Genomic DNA, 22,507 nt, shown 5'->3' on the forward strand with positions numbered 1-22,507 from the left:
ACTCATTCACGCTTGTTGTCATTTTAATGCCCATTTTCTGTCACTATTTTTCTGGCTCTGGCACAGAAAGATGACATCCCCATTCTTATTACAAGCTCTGATTGGCTCTGTTGTCAGCTGTCAATGAGCACAACACCTTTGAATCTCTGAAAAAATCTGAGATGTGGGCAGCGATTCTGAGGTCTGGAACCATGCTACAAAACCAATGGTATGGTCCTTTAAGATAGAGCAGTAGACCCATTTGATTAACTCAAAGCCTCAGGAATACTCAGCTTTACAAAGCTCCCGAGTCACTGAATCTGAAGCTGCTTTGATTCAGCGTGTCTCATGTGAGTCAGGAGAGTCACAAAGTAAAAGGCTAGCATGTGTGACAAGCAGATTAGTCCCCTTTATGACGCCTGTCCTCTTTCAAAGTGAATATCTCAACATCTTGTTTACTTAGTATAAATCCCTGAGATGGAAATCAGGCGGAGATTAGATAAATGGCAGACACTGCTGTTATCTTTTGAAAGATAATTGACCTGTGACACTTAGTTGGCAGAACCCCAAGCCCATGATGGCTCCATGATCTGAATGCCAGTGCTTTTTCAAGTGCAGATAACAGTAAGATTTGAAATGACTATTTACATATGGTCATTACAAAGAGGTTATTCTATGTGAGTTAATATACTGTATATTGTCATGGTATAGACCATTCAGTAGCACTGCTGCACTGGTTTAAGATTCGAATGACTCATATGACCAGACAAACTCGTGGCCAATGTACACTTTAAAGACATTTAAAAAACTAGCTACGCTGCACATTTCAGATAACATTCACTAAGCAAATATTAGCTGGCTGGCTCTGTGCATTAATTCTGTTCACTTACAGTACCACAGCCAAGGCTCACAGTATGCTTACTCTGGATAAATCACTCTTTAATAGGTTCATGTTTGTGCTCAATAACACACATTCACCTTGATGTATCTTATTTTGCACTGTAATAATGTATCTCATTACATCAGTGACTGCACATCTCCTACACAGATACCTTTTTATAGCTTTTATATGTTCTTTTTTTTTTTTAAACATTAACTACCAGTTATATTCTTTATGATTAATCTGTTGATTTTTGATGAACTGATTAATCATTTTATCGAAAAAGTGTCAGAAAATACAATTTCCCAGAGCCCAAAGGTATGTCTTCAAGTTGCTTGTTTTGTCCAAAACCCAAAGATCTTCAGAGAAAAGCAGCAAATTCTCATATTTGAAAAGTTGAAACCAGCGAATGTTGTCCATTTTTATTCATGCTAGTGGCATGGCTCTAGGGATGGCAATCTTGGACTGTCGGTCAGTCCACCACTTTGGTCCAGACTGAAATATTTCAACAACTATGGGATGGATTGACATTCTGTAGACATTCATGGTCCCAAGAGGATGAAACCTACTGACTTTGGTGATCCTCTGACTCTCCTCTAGCACCACCATGAGGTTGACATTTGTGGTTCAGGGTGAAATGTTTGCAATATTAGTTTGTACACACATAAGTTTCTCTTTCAGGATGACGTGTATTAACTTTGGTGATGCCTTAACTTTTCCTCTATTGTCGTCATCATCAGGTCAAAATTTCAATTTCCAATACTTTGGTTTATGACCAAATATCTGCAAAACTAATGACATTCCCATTAGCTTCAGTTGTACTTTGTGTTGTGTGCTAATCAGCAAATGTTGGCTTGCTAACACGCTAAAATAAGGTGGTAAACATGCTAAACATCAGCATTTTACTGTTGTTATTGTGAGTATGTTAGCATGCTGACGTTAGCATTTAGCTCAAAGCACTGCTGTGCCAAAGTACAGCCTCACAGAGCCACTAGCATGGCTGTAGACTCTTAGTCTTGTTGCTTGATGAATGACTGGATTATTTAAGTCATTGTCAATACATTTTCTGTCAGTTGATTAATCCATTAAGCAGCTGATCATTTCAGTCCTATATGTAAGCATGTCTCTGTCAATGTTTAAATAAAAGCAGAACCCTGTGTCATAAATCTAGATGCTTCATGCTCAATTTTGCACCTGAACTCTTCAAGCTAGAAGTTTCTCCAACAGAATCCTCTTAGTGTCCTCTCTGTGCGCCTGTTATGCAGCAGCCTGGAAAAGGTTTTACTGATGACAGGCAAGGTCGGGCCAGTGAAACGGGACAGTGCGAGTGTGTGTGGAGTGGGGGGTGGGTGGGAGAGAAAGGGGGATGGAGGGGGAGTGGCAGAAGGAGAAAGGGAGGGATAGAAAGTGAAAGAGTGCCACTGCAGCTCTCCTGGTGTCCCACCCGCTACTCAGCTGCAGCTACAAATCAAACAGAACCCAGTCGTTGCTGGCACTGCGCCATGACACTGATCACTAGCACACAGAACACTGTCAAAACCATCTTGATGGGTAATTAGGAATACTCTATCATTTCTGCTATGACTTAGTGGCGGCAATCATGTAGTCTGGTGTGTTTGTGATGTGTATGTGGCATTTGAGACTGTGGGATTGTTGGAGAAGATGCTGAAGTCATGTAAGTACATTTTACACAATGTAACCCCAGCTGGGTGGTGAACTTTGTGATAGACGGATTTTGGCTGATCCCTTAAAGTCAGTCCAAAGCACTAAACTCTAGCTGACTCTGGTGTGTGTGTGCGTGCGTGTGTGCGTGCGTGCGTATGTTCATCTTTACGTGCACATAGAGTGCTGTGTGTAACCTTGTAGTTGTTTTAAAGGGTGCGTGTTACAGCTCTTTGTGAGTGTCGCTGATGCACATCGTGTCCCGTATGACTTTGACCAGGCAGGCCTTGCAGCTTTACAGAGCAGAGCGAACCGGATAGATAGATCGAGCTTTAAACAGCTCTGCATGTATACGGCAAAGAGAGAAGAAAGTAAAAACGCTGGTTGGCAGGCTGTTTCCCCCTGTGATTTAAACATTTAGAATTTTCCCATTAACCCTCATCACTCACAAGAAGACCTCAGCTAAAATGCCTACTTTTACACTTACGCTGTGAACAATTTTGCAATTTCTGCTGTTATTATCCTAATTTGCGCAAGTGAAAATGAGAGAAAGGGAGAGGACATTGCGTGCCCTTTTTGATTAAGTGGGATGTTTGAATGTGGGCCCTCCACCTTCAAGAGAGATTTGATACTTGAGGGGTTGAAGTGTTTTTGATGGAAACTCCATTAATGATTGATAACGGGAGGAGAGCGGTTAAAAATCTCCCTGCTCCAGCCCCATCAATTATTAAAAGCTCTCTCCTTGCATTTTGGTGGCACATAAAATATCAGTCACCATCTTGAAATCTTGAGTTGATAATATCTGTCAAAGGAATTAGGGCTTTGTATTGATTTCTTAAATCTCTCCTCATCCGGGGCCTGTATGTTGTGCATTTCAAAGGCGATGTTTGCAACAGATATCAACAATGAGCATCGGTTTGTTGCTGTTATCTGCTCTCATTGAAGGAAAGTGTTTCTAGACTTTGTGTGCCACACAATATCTAATTTAATAGCTAGAATGATTCAGCCCGCGTTTATGGTGAGAATCTCACACACACGCCACATGTCGAATATGTTTTTGACGGACTGAGTGGATGTTTGAAGTGATGCTGGAGATTCGTGTCAGCCAGTGTGTGAGTGCGTGTCAGTGCAGCAGTAGAAGTTCTGTGGAGCTGAGTTCTGATTTGAGCTGCATCGAGACGAGCTGACAGGCCCGCAAGCTTCTCTGTGTCATCGCCAAGGTTCCCATCAGCCCTTGCAGAGGGAATTCTCTCAGAGAGCACTGCTGTACTTCCACACAGGAGACCCCGATTAAGTCTTTATTCCGCATGTGGCAACCACAGAGCAGAGCGTTTGGCCACTCTGCTCAAAGTGCTCCAAGGCTGCTTCAAGGCACATGAGAGTAGTTGTTTTCACAACGCTTCAGTTGGTTGTGGAGCCTTTCTGAAAGTAATGATTATTGGCTCACATAAGGGCAGAAAATGACTGGTAGCTCTTCTATTGAACGATGCTGCTCTTTTTTTTTGTCATCTGAGTGACACCCTCATTTACTGGTGTCAATATTCGAGTGATTCATTGACTACAAATAGAGTCCTTCGGCACCGTGTCTGCATTGTTTTGTACCTTTCATTAACAACAACCTCAGTCTCTTAAGATGAGCTGAGAAAAATGCTCCTGGAGATATGAAAAGTATATCAAGCTGAAAGGATGTAAAGATAAAGATGAACGGTGACAGTAACTGAAAAGTAACAATAATAATATATAATATAGTGATGGCTGTCCTTATCTGCACCCCGATCTGTGTGTCTCATCATAGCAGCGAGGCGCCGTGTGCTGCCCATCTTGTGTCAACAGTGGTGTATTTACATAAGCTGTTTCCCATCGGCCACAGCTTCTGTCCTGAGAGCACCAGGAGCTGCGTTGGTGAGGCGGTGTGATTAGATTTACAGATGGAGATTAATGTGAGCAGAGGTAATAGCACAAAGGCATAAATCACAAAGAAGAGGCTGGAAGCACTGTGGTTGACCTTTTGAATGGTGATAATGATGCTGGAGTCAGATACGCTCCTACTGGGGCTGCAGAGCCAGTGTGCCTGAGTTTAGACAACACTGTCATAAATGCAAAATGCACCTGTGTCTGTTTGGGGGGTTAATAGGTGGGAGGGGGTCAACACTGGAGAGCATTTAGATGAAAGCGACAGCATGTATGAAACTGTCAGAGCATTACATGCTACAAAGTGAGGGAAATGAGTAAACGCACACAGTCTGTACACACACACACACACACACACACACACACACACAGAGCCACAGGCTGATACCTGGCACTCAGCCTCTTTCTTTAAGTGGGAAGTGAAACCTGTCTGTCTGTTTGTCCGTTTTCCTGTCTGTCCTTGCACCGCAGAGCATCAGCAGGGTTATTAGAAGAGCCCTATGGCTGCCACTGATAAGGCCTGTATGGGTGCCACAACTGACAGCGCTGCCTGCCTGCGTGGCAAACACAAGTGGCCTGGCCGGGGGATTACTGCCTGCTGCCATTTCTGCTGATGCCTTTCTTTATGTTATCCTCTCCAGTCACATGTGCTGCATCTGAATAACTTGGCTGATGTTGTAGAAATGGAACTCCTCGAAATCCCCACCTGCATACAAATGAAGGCGCACGGACGAAAGGCTCACACGCACACACTCACATAACGCACATTTAGACTTTCTTGGTTTATTAGTCTCCCTGTTTCCCTCTCCTTTTCTTTCCTCCTGCTAGTGGCCACAACTGGTTATTTACATGCTCTGTCACTTATTGGGAGGAGTGATGCTGATGGGTTAGGAGGCTTACTAATCCACTCTGCTGCTGTCATTAGAGAGAAGCAAACAGACTATTACCACCTCCTCCTCCTCTTTCTGCTCATCATAAGCCTGCCTGTATCTCTCACACACACACACACACACACACACACACACACACACACACACACACACACACACACACACACACACACACACACACACGCACACACACGCACACACACACACACACGCTTGTGCGCACACACAGCTGTGATGTAGAGTGCCTCTTGTTTCTTTAGCGCTACTGAGTGGAGCCCTGCTTTGGTAATTGATCCTGTTTGGTACATGGGGAGAGGAGAGGGGGGGGGGCCCTAAGTAAGTGTTGTCAGTTTACTGCATTAATTTTTCAACCATGGCCAGTGAGGCTGGAGGGATGGAGGAGGGGCCCACCGCAGAGCTCGCTCAGTGGAACCACGTTGTACCTAATGCTGCTGCTGCTTTGTCTGTCTACACTTCCTTTGCTGTTCATTGGTGCTCATTCTAAAATAAGTTTCTCTCTGTGAGACTCAATTATGATTCAACTGTTTCATCTACTCAGTCTCAGCCTCCTGCTGATGACATATTTGTTTTCTTCTGTCTCTTCTTCTTCTGTGGCTCAAAAATAGCCTTCTGGTGGTTGTGTGACTTGTGCCTCTTTGTCTGGGTGTTTGTGCCTTCTCATGGTGTACAGTATGTGCAGCTGATAAGACAGACCTTACTCTGTGCTTTTTGATCCCAGCTCTGGGCTCTGGTCGATGACTCACTGATGATGTCACCAAGCTGAGAAGGAGGACTGAGCAGAAAGGAAGCATAAAGGCTCAGTTTTTGCCTGCTGCTTGCTGTAGTAGAAATTGCTATTATTACTTCTGTGTTCTTCACAGTTCTCCCCCCGTGTTCTTTCCATGTCAAAAAACTCCTGGCCTATTGTTAGTACCAATGTTTTCACAATGCTGGAAAGGATACTGCTGAGTGATTTCTATGTCCGTCAGAGCCATGTTAGCGAACACTTCCATGAGTCATTAAGAGGTGCTCACAGCCACAGAGGACGTCACTGCTGACATTTGATGCAGATGTGAGTCATAATTTCTTGCTTTTATTTAATACTTCCTAAGCAATTTGTGTGGAACACATTTCATTTAGCATCTCTAATGCTTGTCTTATGCTGGTAGATGTAAAGTAGCCGCGCACCAGCTCACTGCTCCTCACAGATGTCATGCAAAGTATCTAAAAATGCTTTGTGATGATGCAGTATGTAAAGCACATTGTGGGAGAGAACCGCCTGGAGGCTATGTAGGAGTTGAGTCATCATCACTGCAGTTAAACTGGCAGTACAGCGACCAGGAACCAGGAAGTTCCTAAGTCCTAAGTAGTCAGGATGGGTCACATGCAGCAGACAGATCTTCCCTCGGGGATTAATAAACTCTAACTTCTCTTTACTTAGCAAACACTACACTTTCACACTAATGCGGATCGATCTGTAAATCTGTCTCAAAAGCTTTCTGTCCACACTAGCACACACTAGCATACATTTCAGATTGTTTTCTAAAAGTTTGGCACCTTTGCAGTTTAGAGCTAGACTGATAAATGGGCCCAGGGCATGTTGGCCGCTTAGTAATAACAAATTGCTGTAGAGACGTGCCAGATATATGTTAGGCTAATTTAGAAACTGTGTCTACATGTCATAGTTTGAACTGTAAAATGGCAGTTCTTTAGAAAAACTAATTTAAGGTGTCTATCAAAAATGTTTGTTAATGTTATGTGTTTATGTTAAAAAATCTATTGATAGATCATAATCAGATTTTTTTATATTGACTTCATCTGCAAATTCAATATCAGTTGGGCTACAGTGTTGTCTGACAGTAGAAACATATGCCAATTAAATATACGTGTATTGTGTGATTGGCTATATTTACCACAAAATAAGCATCACAGGGTGTGATGTGAATGTTGAGACATAACCATGTTCGCCATTTTTGTGAAAGTATTATGAAAGCTCTGCCACTTGGCTAACCAGTTTTTTCTTTTTTTTTAAGTAAACACTTTGAAGCATTTGGAAAAGATCTATATACTGTGGCAAAAAAGCTAGCTTTGTGTGAATAAAACAGAGAGAAAAATAAGTGGACCTGGGCTAAAACACCATAGAAAAGACAAGACTTTTCTAAGGAAAATGATGTATCAACAAAGTAATGACTTTGTAGGCTAATATCGCTCAGCTAGTTCTGTGAAATGTATTGTGTGTATTTTACCCTCTAAACCTGACTATTAAACCTCAACATGGCAGCATACCAAACATTATAAAAGGTAGGGCCAGGCCAGAGTGTGATTTACAGCATTTATCAGGTCACGCAGGTGAGGGTCCTTCTTTTACCGCCCTTTGTTTTGTCCCATCTAACAGGTGTGTTTTCTCTCTCAGGTCTGATTCCTCTCTGCCACCCGCCCCCTCTATCCTCTCACCCTCCTGCCAGTTTAGCTAGCCAGGACAGGCCTTCTTCCACTCCAAAACCATGATTGCATTCTTGAGCTATTCCACCCCCTCCTTCAGAACAAGAGCCCTCCGCATCTCTCTCCCTTTCAAGTAGAGCCTGCCGGCCGCGTTTCCCCTTTGAAGATGTAATCTTGGAAAACACAGAGACATCTCCAGGATTATCTTAAATGTCTTCAGTATGTCAACAGCCTAGCCCTGTTGCAGAGCAACGCAGGCTGTTTAAGGGGTCGGTTGTGATGACAGCCAAGGAAAATGCCGCACCGCAGAGGTAATCACAGGGTCAACCCCGCTGACTCCATTCAGGGCCATACTCCCACTGTTAAAACTGAATGATAACAGACGCAATGAAATTATGTATTTCCCCATGTGGCAAGGCTGTGCTTACAATTAAAGGTAATAGCAGGCAGCGGAGCGCTCAATAACAGATGGTGTTGGTAGGTGAGGTTCATTTATGTCATGGCATTTTCCAAAATGTTATGAAAATCTGAATGGTGCTACATCTTAACTAAGCATACACAATAAGATGAGAAGCATCATTGAGTAGTTACAAGAGGGAGAGTTACTATACACCAAATTAGAGGCACATAAGTGGGCGCTACTTGAGAAGGATCTTGACTTTGTAATCATATCAGATGTTATCGGGAGGAGATTTTAGGAAGGGTAAGTGCTCGGAAACTAAATCAGAGAGAAGCTGCCTAGGGAACATGTTGTTATCATAATTACCTGCTGAGCGATGACTGCAGAACCGGTGTTGATGTTGACGCCGAACTGCCCTCTTCTCTCTCCGATGAGGCTGTCTTGTGTGGGCTGCTGCCTTCGACACATCTCTTTGTGCTCTGTTCTATGTGTGTTTTCTTTCTGTCTTTTTATTTTTTCCCCCCTCTTTTCAGCCAGGAACACAGACTACAGGCCAAAAACGCAAATATTGTTTTGGTGAGATCTGGCTCGGAGATTCAGGACGGACTTGCGTCAGTGTGAACTTGCAGGTGCTGGCAGGCTCCGGGGTGGCTCCTGGGAGCCGAAGCAAACCGGAGACCTCATCTTCTCCGTTTCAAACAACAACCTGCTCCTGCTGGTGCGCAGGGCCTGCCCGCATGGGTTTTTTATTACAAATGATCTGTTTGAATGAAATGCAGCCCCAGCCTCCTCACTGCTGGCATTTAAATGGGAGGAAATAACAGATGATGATATCAGAGTGGGAGAGAGTGAAGGAGAGGCTGAGACCACTCAAGGAGGAGAAACACTTGACCTGTTTGTTTTGGGAAAATGGTATTCCTCTGCTAATTTCCTCTTGATAAGTATCTGACAGCTCCTAGTAAAGTGTTTTATCTTGGCTAGAGGGAAATGGTTTCTCTCACTCACAGCGCCGATCGATTTCATAGACACTGCTGCTTTAAATTGTATTATCTGGTTTTTAGAGTTCCTCTATTTGCATAGAGGTAATCAATTACATATATTAGCCTACTGCTTTTAGCTTAACATGGACTTTCTCCTGCCTTCTCTCCCTCCCGCTTGCTTCTCCTTACCTTTCCAGATGCTGCTGCAAATTCTCGCTCTTTCCTCTTCCACCTAACATCATTGACTGCTGTTTGCCGTGTTGGGGGGCATTGATTTTTACTGCTCTGCCTCTCTCTCTGGTTTAACAGTTGATGAGTTGTGTTAAGACACCCAGGGACGGCCCTGCCTGTTTTAAGGAGATGAGGTCGGCTTTTATAGCTCTCCTGCTTCCTCAGACTTGGATAAGATGTGTGTGTGTGTGTGTGTGTGTGTGTGTGTGTGTGTGTCTATATGTGAGTATGCGCACGTGTGAGTGAGTCTGTCTGTATGAGTTGAGCAGCCGCTTGAGACTAGGATTCCCCCCAGGAAGCTAAAGTAAACGTTGTGGTGTTAAAGGCTTTTAACAGGCAAACTTGGGCTTTGTCATCTGCAGCATTTGAATCACTGTAAAGACTTTGTGCAGAAAATTGGTTTACCTCAGTCAATGAGCAGCCACATCATCAGATACGATTACCAGGATTGTTTAGAGAGTAATACCAAGCACGATTATGAAACAGGAGACGACTGGCTCGAGTGGAGAGTTGACGCAGAGTTTAGATTCAAAGGTGACAGGAATTTTTAGTCTCTCAGAGGCACCTATAACCCCCCCCCCACACACACACACACACTCAGAAGTCATAGATACAGACACAAACCTCATTTAACACGATTAGTTTCTTTGAGGATTTTACCGCAGCCTCTTATATCCGGGATGAAAGAGTTCACACTTCTGACAGGGAAAAAAAAAACCTGGAGTCTGCAGAAGCTAGTACGAAGCACTCAGCTTTTCGCTGCAATATTCACCACATTATTAAGGAACACATTGCTTTGTGCTGTGTTGCTCTCAACACCATCTGTAGTGTGCTGCTCAAGTGGTAGCAATTTTCTTGTAGTCTCGTGTCTCTCATGCAGTATTACAAGTGAAACTCGATTGCAGATCTCCGCTCGATGTTCTAGTGCATTTAGTTTCTCATAAACGTTTGCATTCTTCAGTGATTGCTCCCCGACAGTTTCCAATATGCAGAAATGCACTACCATCTTAGTATTTAGCTCTCTCTCTATTTAGCCTGATGTCATTTCAGAGAAAGAACATTTGCCCAGTATTGCACTTAAACTGGAATCCAGTCTAATCTCTGCTGTAATAAAACCATGTTGTTGTTTTTTTTTTTTACCAACCTTAAGGAAGCTAAACATAGCTGTCTTGTATGGTTGCTAAATGACGTCACCTTGAAAAAAATATGTAATGGAGTGAATAAAACCGTTGAACATCAATTTTAATATAACAATAGAATTTTTTGAACTATGGCCAACTTGTGATATTATAATCTTTCTCTTAAACCCATAACCTTTACACACTCGCTGCACACACGGTTTTAAGAGGGTCCATTGGTGCGTGTTATAGCTGGGTAATATCAACCTAATAGGCTTACCTGTCAGCACTGTACGGGACATAGACCCTGTAAATCACATTTGTCTGCGACACCTGCTCGCCTCCTTGTGTATTTATGGGTTTCTCCTCCGCCCTGTCCTCTTCTTTTTGGCCTCAGTCCCAAATCAACCCCCTCTTCCCACAGTATGTTCTTCAGTATGCTCCCTTCTTCTCATGGTTTAAATTAATGAGCAGGTGTTAAGATGAATGGGGGGCCCCATTCCGTCCATGCACACCTCCTGTTTAAACCATCCATGTATTGTTTTCCAAATATCAATAGGAGATATTGTAGGTTTAGTCTTGAGAAGAAAATAATTTTTGTCACTTTGTCAACTTTCATATTTTAGTCCATGTTTTTTCATTTTAAACAATAAGTGCGAACACCTTGATTTTATCATAACTTCAGCAAAGTTCTGCCATGTGGAAATCCACTCAGTGTGGATCTTGATTTTGATCAAACATGGTGTTTTCAAAAGATAAACTGCACCCAAGGTGTAAACAGACAAAGATGTACTAAAACAATTCACTGGTATATTTGTTGTAGTTCCTTCCAGTAGTACTGATATCAAATCACTTCTGCTTTCCCATATTTTTTTGTAAATGGCTGCGTCCCACTGGCCAAAATTTCTTCGATTCTGATAAGTGCCAAGATATACTGTATCTCTTGGAAAATGGCCACGAGGCAGCTTGTTTGCACCAGTGGTAGAGATTGTAAGTGATGAAACATTGGAAGAGAAAGGAGAGTGGTGTGTCTTCCTAGGGAGCCGTCTTTGCCAGAAAACCTTAAGATAAAGACTGGAATGTATTGTTAGTCTCTGTTGTCGTATGCATTTTCATGTCATGTTTTTCCATCAAGAGTAATGTAAAGTCTTTGTTTTCAGATATCCATTTTATTTCATCTTAAATGAAAATTCTTAAATGATAGTAAGATAATAATAATAAATGACAGGGTAGTTTTTATTTTTTATATCCATTTTACTTTTCTATTAAAATGGTGTAAATACTGGTGTTAGGGAGAGTGTGTGAATGTGCCTGTTGCTGTGTTGTATTATAGGTTGTTTCTAGCCTTAATGTTGCTAGGTTAGTGACTTTGTGTTATGTGTCAAGTTAGAAGATGGTGAACCCAAAGGGACAGGGACAAAACATGCTACCATTAGCTAACAGTCACAGAAAACTTGATACTTTATTTTTGATGGTTAATTTGTTTTATTGACTTACTGTTACTTACTTTTCTTAATTAAACCTGCATTCATTGATTTTTTTTTTTATGGCTACTTGGGGCTAGGACAACCAGCTGTAAACACAACACTGACATATTATCATTTTATAAAGTTGTTGTAGCGAACGTATTAACAAATCCAGTAGACATGCAGCAACATTAGCATTCATTTGGAGTCGTGTTTGTGCCACCTGGCAAAAATCCAATATTCACTCTCTTTTTAGCTCTGTTTTTGGTCTTGTCCAACTCCACAGCCATGCTAGTGGCTCTGTGAGGCTGTACTTAGGCACAGCAGTGCTTTGAGCTCAATGCTAACATCAGCATGCTGACTTGCTCACAGTGACAATGTTAAGATGCTGATGTTTAGCGAGTAGTATTAACCTGATTCACCATCTTAGTTTAGTTTGTTAACAGGCATTAACATTTGCTTATTTGTCCAATACTTTAGTTTATGACCAAATACCTGTAAAACTAATAGCATTCCCATCAACCTCAGCTGTACTTTGTGTTTGGTGCTAACACAAAGTACAGTGGAGGTTGATGGGAATGCTATTAGTTTTACAAGTATTTGGTCATAAACTAAAGTATTGGACTAATTGAATTTTTGACCTGATGATGGCACTAACACTGCTAGCATGGCTAAAAAAGGTTTTGCAAAGGGAGAGGGGTTAGTTTTAAAATCAGGATTGTGTAATATGCAGGCTAATATGGTATTTCATCACAGTTTTAGTAATGAAACTTACACCAATCAAAGTGAAGTGCATTGCAGATGTCTAGACACAGAATGGCTGGTAGGCTAATCCCAAAACCTGTGTGTGTGTGTGTTCTGGGCCTACACTGGATTTGTATCAGCCTGTAAAGGGTGCAGCGAAGCAGTGAGGAGAGACTAAGAGAGGTGTATTAAGGCAGTAATTCTCAATGCTGTGTGTGTAATGGACTCAGGATGAGGGCTGACCAAGAGCCAGGCTGCTGATAACCTTTAGGAAGGACATTGTTCCTGTGCAGTGGGGGGCAGGGTTACGTGTGTGTGTGTGTGTGGGGGGGTATACACGGGACTGCTGCAGTATACAGTCACGGCAGTGTGATAGGTGGTGCAGTTGTTCATTGGTTCATTGGCTTTCCGGCAGGGTTAGGAGGTAGAGTAAATGGGGCAGTATAGCAAACTCCCTCATGGCTTCCTGCATACATTTTTCAACAACAGGGTGTATTTCTTTGTGATCCATTTGTCCTCTGTCTGAACCAGGTTCTCCCTGGCATTCCATTAAAAGAAATTTAACAGTCTTTTCTTCTGTCTTGCTTCCCCTCAGATCACCGCTTAAGGAGGGGTCAGTGAGGGACCGTGCGTGAGGAATACATGAAGGGCAGGGTGGGGGAGGGTGCGGCGACCACAGCAGCAGTACCACCAAGGTCAAAGTTCACACAGGTAAACAGATTTTTCTTTTTATCCACAGCTTGGTGATTGTGCACGCTCTTTGGTTCAGTCCTGGCAGTCCTGGCTTCTTTTTTTCCCCGACACGGAGCAGACTTGGCACGCAAAGGCGAAGTGAGGGAGTAATGTGGCTGGTTTTGATTGGACCCTCCTGGGCTGGGGGCTGGGGAGGAACTGGGAACTGAGCAGTCTGCAGCTGCTGTTTATGAGGAGCTGTGCAGGATCTTGTTTGGCTCTGTCTAAAAAACCCAGCCAGTCCCCGCCGAGAAGCCCATGGCCAGTATCAATACTTGGAGAATAGAGCAAAACCATTTCCAAAAAACTCACATTTTCTTTTTTTTACAGTGGGCAGATGTAAGACTAGGGAATGGGGTAATAGATTCATAGGTTAATGCAGATTTCCAGTGACCCCTATTTCTAACCTTAATCTTAAACCTGAATTAACTATAGGCTGCTCTTTTTCTGGCATTTTGTTGGTTCTTAGTAGAGTTTTAGGTGGCATATTGTAATAATTTCATATTAAATTGAATATCAGCACAGCACTATCCCAGTGAAACATGATACTTTGAAGAGTTTAATGTGAGCTTATTGTGGTTCAAATTCAATGATCTAGTTCATGTGCACTTAAAATGTTTCTCATGGTCCTGAACCAGAAAAGTTAGTTATTTTTAAAGTAGGTCCAGAGTGATGCAAAACTCTGCCACCTATCTGACCAATTTTACACTCTCTTTTTGCCTTTCCCCATTTTTATTTTTGCTACCAGGGATTAAGGAGGATTGGGGGGTTTTGGAGGGTGGGTGGAGGCAGATCCAGGAAGCAAATGGATAAATAAAGTGCTGGTTAATCTTCCTAAGGGCAATGTGTATGAACGCTGAGCAATGGCACCACCCAGAGAACATCTGCCTCGCATACAAACACACACATGCACATGTATATGCAGGCAGACAGACACAGATACTGTACACACATGCGCGACTAACAGGGATCAGCCAAGCGATAAGCACACAGACATCAGAGCAGAGAAAGCGACAGGTTTAACACACATACACACACAAATACACACGAGCCGACCATCGGCTGAGTGACAAGTAATGCACAGTGAAAGAAAGAGAGATGCTGCCAGCTGACAGAACAGAGCTGCAGAATGTGACAGCACACGACTGCAGACACATGAAAGTATAGGAAGACAAGTTTTGCTGCATTTCTCTGCTGCAGTCGTACTGTATTTGTCTCGCCTGGTATCCATGGACTCATGTCTGTTCCTTTTTTCTCCTACTCTCACATTAACACATACACAGCACACCAACAGTTGATCAAACAACTGTGCAATTGAGGCAGAATTTGGTCAGCCAGCCAGCCAGGATGAGTAATGTAGAGCTCCTCTGGCTTAATTTGTTTAGAAAGCCTATCATCGCTGCAAACATGTTACAGACTGTTGCCGTTTACAGAGGAGTATTTTCCTCTGCAGCTTTAATTGGATGCATTTTTAATGTTAGCACCACATAGTGTGACCACTGTTGACACTGAACACTGTGGCCCTTGTGAGGCGATGGAGTTGAAATTGAGGAGAGAGGAAGAGCGTGTATGTCTGAGTGTGTAATGGTTGGGTGGATTCCTTCAGTGTGTTGTGGTGCGCCCCCCCTCAAAAATGTAACTACACTTCGGAGCTACGGCGACTATGTAGATACCACTTGCTGTAGGGCTGGGAGATATGGCTTATAAATAATATCTCAATATTTTTAAGCTATGCCACAATATACATCTCGATATTTTCCCATTTTCTCCAAAATACCATACCGTAAATTCTCGAATAGTGGCAGAGGTCTTTATTTCTCTTACCTGCAGAGGCCAGAGGAAACCAGGCCTATATTTTGAAGCAGGCTTAGAGACAGGTCTTTATTTCTAATTCTCTCTGTTTGATAGTTTATTTGATTATGTTTTAGTATGAAGTCTCCTTGTTTTCTGATCTGCTCCCATTTTGCCGTGTTAGTTCCTGCATTGTGCTGTTAATTCATTTCAATTAAATTTTATTTATATAACGCCAATTTATAACAGTTATAAAGTTATCTCATTACACTTTTCATATAGAGCAGGTCTAGACTGTACTCTTCATAATATACCATTACCATTGTTAATACCAACAATGCAGTTTTTTAAATATATTTTAATCATTTCCAGAAAAGTGATTAGATATCTACAACATCTATGTAAATAAGTAATTGCACCCTTATATTGATTTAATAGCTTATTTCATTGGCTTTAGGAGTGATAAGTGAAAACAAATAGCACCTATTATTTGGTATCTGACATTTATTCAGAGAGACTAGAAGGTTTTTGAGCATGAACCACTTCATCATTTCGACTAGGAGCATGACTTTGACAAGGCCACTCCAAAAACACTTTTCTAGGAATAAAATAATAAAAGCCACGATACTAAGCTTTACTATATACACAAATCTTGGTTGACCTGACAGTGATTCATCTTTTCTGACGCATTAAAATATTGGTGTCCAGGACACCGAGTTTACTACTGTCAGACGCTCACCCATTCTCTGTCTCTCTCTCACTCTCTCTCTCACACACTCACTCACTCACTCACTCACTCACTCACAGTTCAGTTCTGGGGCAACAGAGACGACCTCACTCGCGGCTGCTTTCAACGTATGAGTGGCTGAAAAAGGCAATAAATCTGCAGCACAAGCAAAATCAATGTGGTAAGATCATCAATAATGACGCCCTTTATTTGATTGCGTGGGAGCCTACATCACAGTATGTCTGTACAAATCAGCTACCTGTCACCTGTAGATTCCTAAGTCCTGTAAGTTTTTTCCCTTTGGATCTGCGCTCATACCTGGCCTCTCTGGAATCCGCCAGACAGAAATCCGTCGTAGCGACGGAGAACTTTAATCCCATGAACTTCAAATGTAGCTGCTGTCATCTTGTGGCACTTTGTGGCGTTATTATTTTTTATATATCATTCTGCACAGGGGACTGTTTTAGGTGAAGGGATGGATTTGTGGTACTTCTGTGGTATATTTTGTAGAGGACAGTAGTTTGTTTCACATCTGCAACATCAAAACTGAACCACCTCCATATGATCGACCCACTGTTATCTTTGTCTGGAACTGAAGTTAACTCAGTCAGGATAACGATGGTTAATTAGTTTTGGGAGTCTGTGACTGTGTGGGAGAGGGAGCGCAAGTCTCCTGCATGTAAACGCCGCCTGCTTTTAATGCAGAAATACATTACTAAAATGCGCAACGAATAACTCTACTATGACGATATGGTCATCTGCCATATCGCTCATTAATTGATACTCAAATACATTGGATATATTCGATATATTGCCCAGCCCTAACTTGCTGTAGTGCTGTGGTGATGTTATCAATGTGTGAAATCCGACACCAAACTATGTATCAAAGCCTAACATAGGTATATACAGCTGGATATCCTGTTAACCCCTCATGTCGAGGACTAGTCCATCTTAAACCAGCTAAACAGACCTTTTCCCTCTATTTTGGCCTTATGTCCACACTAAGCTGACAGTTTTTACACCCAAACACTGAGCTTCTTGAAAATAGTCTCCGGAGTAGATAAATCATAACTTGGCAGCCGTGCATTGTAGCATGAACAGGGAAAACCACTCTGTTGTCACTCATTTTAAATTTTGCAGGTGTTGTCATTAACCTGTATTTGTTGATTTAATCAGGCGACTTTGTGTTCACAAAATAACAATTTGATCAACATCTCAGCACATTAGCAGCACAGGAATTACTGTTCAAAATGTTCATTTTGTATCCTGCACCCTCTTCCTTTTTTTGTTCATTCCTCTTCTCTCCCTCCTTTCTTTCCATCTTTTTCTACTGCAGAGTAAAGTTTTTCTGAGGTAAATGTGTTCATGTGATGTATAGAAGGGCTGTGCGCAGAAGAACTCCTGTGTGTCTTTCTGTGTATGTAGATATTATACTGTATGTTTGTGACAGAGAGAGGGTGAGAGACATAGATGAAGAGAGAATGAGAGAGAATATGAGTCTAATCAAGACTCTCATTCTCTAAGGAGTTTCACCTCAGGGCGCTGCAGCTTTGGAGACTGTGATGATATTCAAAAGACAGGAATGTGTATTTATATCCTTGCTGGTGATATTCATTGTGGTTATCGTCTTATGGCCCATTTTTCACATACACAAGCTGGCCTTTTTTGGATTGTGTGCTGCAAGAGGCATTTCACAAACAAGCAGAGGTATAAAGTGGTGAGAGTGGGAGGATGAGAGAGAACATTGTCTTCTCTTTTCCAGCTTAGGGACAGAGCAGAACAGGTTGTGTGAGGATACTTGCTATCCTTAACAACGTCTAACACTGCCTCAGGGCCACCTCTACTTCTCTGATGCAGCTAAGAGTTGCCTTGTGCAGAGGAGTTGGAATATTTGCAACACATTCCTTAGTGTCAGATAGCATGCCTAGTACACTATAATTACCAGAGTAACACTTTTGCTTTGTTATGCTGTGACATAATAAATTCAATAACTTAGATTAATGGTTTTCTTTAATAGATTTAGATGACTTTTTTCCTTTTACACAATTATGACTCATTAAACCTAATAAGTAATATACATGGATCTAGTGTGCAACCAAAATAACTCAGGACGTTTTCTTGCTTTTTCACTTTGTGTCGAGGTAAATTCCGGTTTCATACAATTCGGGTTTTATTTTCGTAGTTTGGCCATCTTTCCTATAATAGTAGATGTAAAAATAGCTAATAATACCATTGTACTGCTGAGATCTGGGAACAAGGTGACACTGCTAAAAAGAAGTCAGACAGGGCAAGAAGCAGGAGTGGTCAGATGACCATACAGGTTGTAAACAAAAGCGAAAAGGTTCAGTTATTACCTAAACTGTCCATTGTAAACATTCGTCACAGTTTACAGATGGAATTCTGGTTCAACTTTGACTTCAACTTTTCCTGTGCAATGAGGGATTATTACCAATAATTTTGGTGCGCTCACTTTTGGTTTTAGCTCCAACTGAAGTTGTTTAGATAATCTGTGTTAGATAATCTGGCTGTTTACAATTTATCTGACCATGTGACCACCTGTGTTTCTTGCCCCATCTGATTTAGGTTTAGTGATATTGTCATGTTCCAAGATCTCAGCAATTACTAAGGTGAATACAAAGTTATCATAAACAATAGAAATGTAAAACTACGAAAATAAGACCCAATAAACTGAAATTTTCCTTTAAATGTCTCCAAATGTTGATGTAATCTGAAATGACATCACTTCGATAGGCCGCCATCTTTGTGGGCCAGTCGGTCCATGATGTTATCCATCACTGGGTCTCTCTCTGGCGTCGTCAATTACCCAGAGGAAAATAACATTAGAGGCCTGAATGGGACACGGAGCCGTGGCAGGCCTGACATGGCTGTGTTATATGATTACACAACCTGTTGGCTGTCCGCCTGTCAAGTGTCTCCCCTCTCTGATGAATGGCTGTAATATGCCGCGCATCACAACACGCCACGCCACACGCTCATTAATGGCTTCTCATAATGCCTGGGACCTTCCTCCAATGCCGTAGCAGGATTCACAGAGAGGGGGAGAGAGAAGGAGGTGGCAGTTGTAGCAGGAGAGTGAGAAATGGCGTTCATGAATACTCCATCCTTGTTTCCGTGTTGCCATTCAAGGCAGTAAACAAAAGAAACATGGTGTCCTCATTTGAATAATTTCACAAATGGCGTGGCAAGACGCCAGCATCGCAGCTACACGTAACTCTTAATGAATGAACGAACGATGACAGGAATAGGATGGGAACAAAAAGCAAAGGGAGATGTAAGAATTATTATTTTTAAAAGTTCGACACATGTGTTTCTCAATTAGATACATTCTTGTCCATCTGTGGCCTATTTGCATAGATTATCAGAAATGTGTGTAATGCGGCATGCACGCCTGTGTGTGGGAACATCACAATGGAGATGCTTGAAAAAAGGATATTGAATCTGTCGGATGCTATCTGAAGCTTAGCTGATTGCTGTTTCTTTCAGTGAATTGGGAGACACGCTACCAAAGATCCTCCAAACTACTCGACTCTCAGCTATAACAAACAGATTTGATTCTCATAGAGACACTGCTCCGAGAGAATTAAACGGGGGAAAATAGTTCTGAATGAGCTATTTTCTAAAGAGTCTATGGGGAAGATACTGTGTACCAGTGGCTGTGTGGCAACAAAGCAAAGTAGTTTTTCACAAAGAGTACCGGCCATGGAGAGGTTATCTAAAACCTACATGACCCTAAGCCACATTAGTTGGTGGTATTTATGGCTCTGTCGAACTTTTAGTGTGAAATGCCTACTGGGAAGCGTCAGCCACATCGCAGGAGCCCCATTGATAAGCACATTCTTTCTCTGGATTTGACACATCTGTGCTCAAAATACTGCGCTCAGATTTGTCTGGTCATATATAGGCTCCAGCATTTTCAGACTCAATCTGTATATTCCTCTATCTGTGTGCCTGTGTTAGTGTGTGTGTTCTTTCTCACAACTTGAGTTTCTCAGATTGAAATGCAACACCTGCAGATGTGTCTTGTAAACTGCAGCCCTCAGTTTCTCTCCCATTCAGAGGGGACCATTGAAACAAAGCAATTAAAGTAGCTTCTACATGGGGTGAAGATCTGGTGCGTGGGTGTGCCTGCCTGTGCATGACTGTGTGACTGATTTTCCATTGTTTTAACTCCGTAATCTTTAAATTTAACAGCAAAGAGATCCACATTCCAGCAGGGAAGAGGACAGCTTTGCGCCTATCACAACATTAGCAGTTCTGTCATATTCCTGTCTGTTTAAATATGGAGGTCAGAGGTCACTGACAACCTGTTGACACAGAGCAGATTTATGCAACATGCACACACACACACACAGGCAGCCACAGCCCAGTTTTTGGCACAGCACGTTATAGCAGTGGTTTCTCATTGCTGCTGATCTTTGGGTCCTTCCAGCTCCAGATACCAGAGCCTGAGTTATTCCCCGCTCCGCTCCTTGACCCGCCTAATTGAGAACGGCTGTGGTTGAGAAAGAGAGAGCTAAGCAGACAGAGAGAGGGAGAATGGATTCTTGTGTGAAAGCGAAAGAAAGTAAGAACAAAAGAATGAGCAAATGAAAGGAGCAAAGAGCTAGACCTGTGCAGGCCAGTGCCGATCAAGTGGAGGATGGCCGAATCTCCTCCCTCTACCTCCTCCTTTCTGGCCAAGAGCCAAACAGAGCCAAGCACAATGTAGCTTTTCAGTATAGTATATAATAGCTGTAAGAAAGAAAAAATGATGGAAATGCTGTTCGTAGTGGAGAGAGAATTGCATAAAGGAAAATCAAACCAAAGGGCTGGGAAGAAGAGTGGTAAGCTCAGTGACAGCTGCATGCATGTCGTAGTGGGTGACGGTCTGTCCGTCTGTCAGAGCAGATATTTCTGTCTGTTTAGTGCTGCCTTACTGGCTGCCAGAGACACTCCTCATGTCATCGCTGGGTGCCTGCTGTCACTGGCTAAAAAGGAGAGAGGGAGTGGAGGGTGTGTGTTCGCATGGGTATGTGTATATGAGAGAGTGACAGAGAGAAACTCGAGCAGCTGTCTTGAAAGCTCCTCCACTCTGTCAGTACATCGTGAATCTGCTTGCCCCTGATACCCCCCTGGTAAGACAGTATTTCAGTTAGTTGTTTGGTCAAAAGTCCACCTTTCTGCTGTTACAAGAACACACTTTTGGGAAATCAGCGTGTTGCACAGCTTGTCTGTTAAGTGATGAGATCATAAACACTGTAGACATCCATATGTCCCCAGTGGACCAGTTTTCTATGCTTATATTTAAAGAAAAAATCATTTTATTTCTTTTACAACATGGATCTTAATGTCGTACTTTTACCCAATACATCTATAGCATGTGCCGTCATTGTATTGAGATAATGGACACAAGTGCTCCATTGTTTTACAACAGAGTTCAGTGAATGTTCAAAGGCAGTTATTTGAAGGTCTAAATGAAGGCCGAACATAAAAAAAATAATTACCCAAGTTATCTATTACAGCTGTCTTTCTCAATGCAGATATTTTTGGTTCAACCTGCAACCTGTTTTTGTTTACTGTGATATTTGTGGCCTGGCTAGTGGAAGTGCGAAGGCAAATGACTGTGACTTAGGTGGGGTTGGTGGTTCCATCCTAACAACGCACACATCCGAGTTTTTCTCTCCCGATACCAATTCAAATCCCTCAACTCAGGGTATATGTCAATATTGATAACCTATCAGTGTATACATTACTGCGAACTGGAACTAATTAAGATCATGTTTATTTAAGGTACATATAACATGAGGCCAGGGATTGTTGAACTGATAGCGAAAACACTAAATTTTATATTGACATTAACAAAGAATTTGCATTATGTGTGGATTGGTATATGTCCAATTCCTGATCCGCTTAACAAGGTCAGTATCTGCACCAATACTGATCCATGCATCCCTATTCTATTATCTGTCCAAATGTCAAAGACAGAGCAAGACACTGAACCCCAAATAAATGGTACAAAATCAAGCACTATAAGGTTTTTATTGTTGAACCAGTTTAAGGCTTGTATTTCTTCAGGCCTATTGGAATCTATTGTAAAGGTCTTTCCAGTGGAGGCGGTGACTGAGTGCAGTGTTATGCTATCTTGTAGTAGATACAGTGTATTAGTTAAACCTACGTCAATAAGACCCAGGTTTTGAAGTACCAGAATGTACCTTTAGCATAGACACAGTGTTGACTGATAGTAAAACTTGTAGCAGCTGAAATGAAAAAACATGGTGGTAGGCAGCTGAGTCTGTCAGTTTTGTGTAGGAGGTGGAATTTACATGAAATATTAAATAAAAATAGCATACTGTTTTAAATTTCCAGGGTCAACTGAATGTCAGTGTGGGTGGCACAGGGAGACAATGTAGAGCTGAAATTCACGGTGTGCAGTGGTTTGTCTGTTCAGTATACATTAAAGATATTTAATGATTTACATTTTGTGAATTTGCAAGACAAAATAACAAATACCACGACAACTGTTTACTAAAAGGTTTGGCCTTTTATTTTGAATA

General features: G+C 42.1%; 1 protein-coding gene across 1 annotated transcript in view; it reads left to right on the forward strand.

Annotated features, from left to right (window-relative positions):
- zmiz1a (zinc finger, MIZ-type containing 1a) overlaps window positions 1-22,507 on the forward strand; it is a 102,955-nt gene that overhangs the window by 11,530 nt on the left and 68,918 nt on the right. The window contains 1 exon segment of the mRNA XM_044214217.1: window positions 13,299-13,414. The gene's annotated coding sequence lies outside the window, so the exon portion shown is untranslated.

The sequence above is a fragment of the Siniperca chuatsi genome, linkage group LG11 (assembly GCF_020085105.1).
Source record: "Siniperca chuatsi isolate FFG_IHB_CAS linkage group LG11, ASM2008510v1, whole genome shotgun sequence".
In the NCBI taxonomy this organism is placed as follows: Eukaryota; Metazoa; Chordata; class Actinopteri; order Centrarchiformes; family Sinipercidae; genus Siniperca; species Siniperca chuatsi.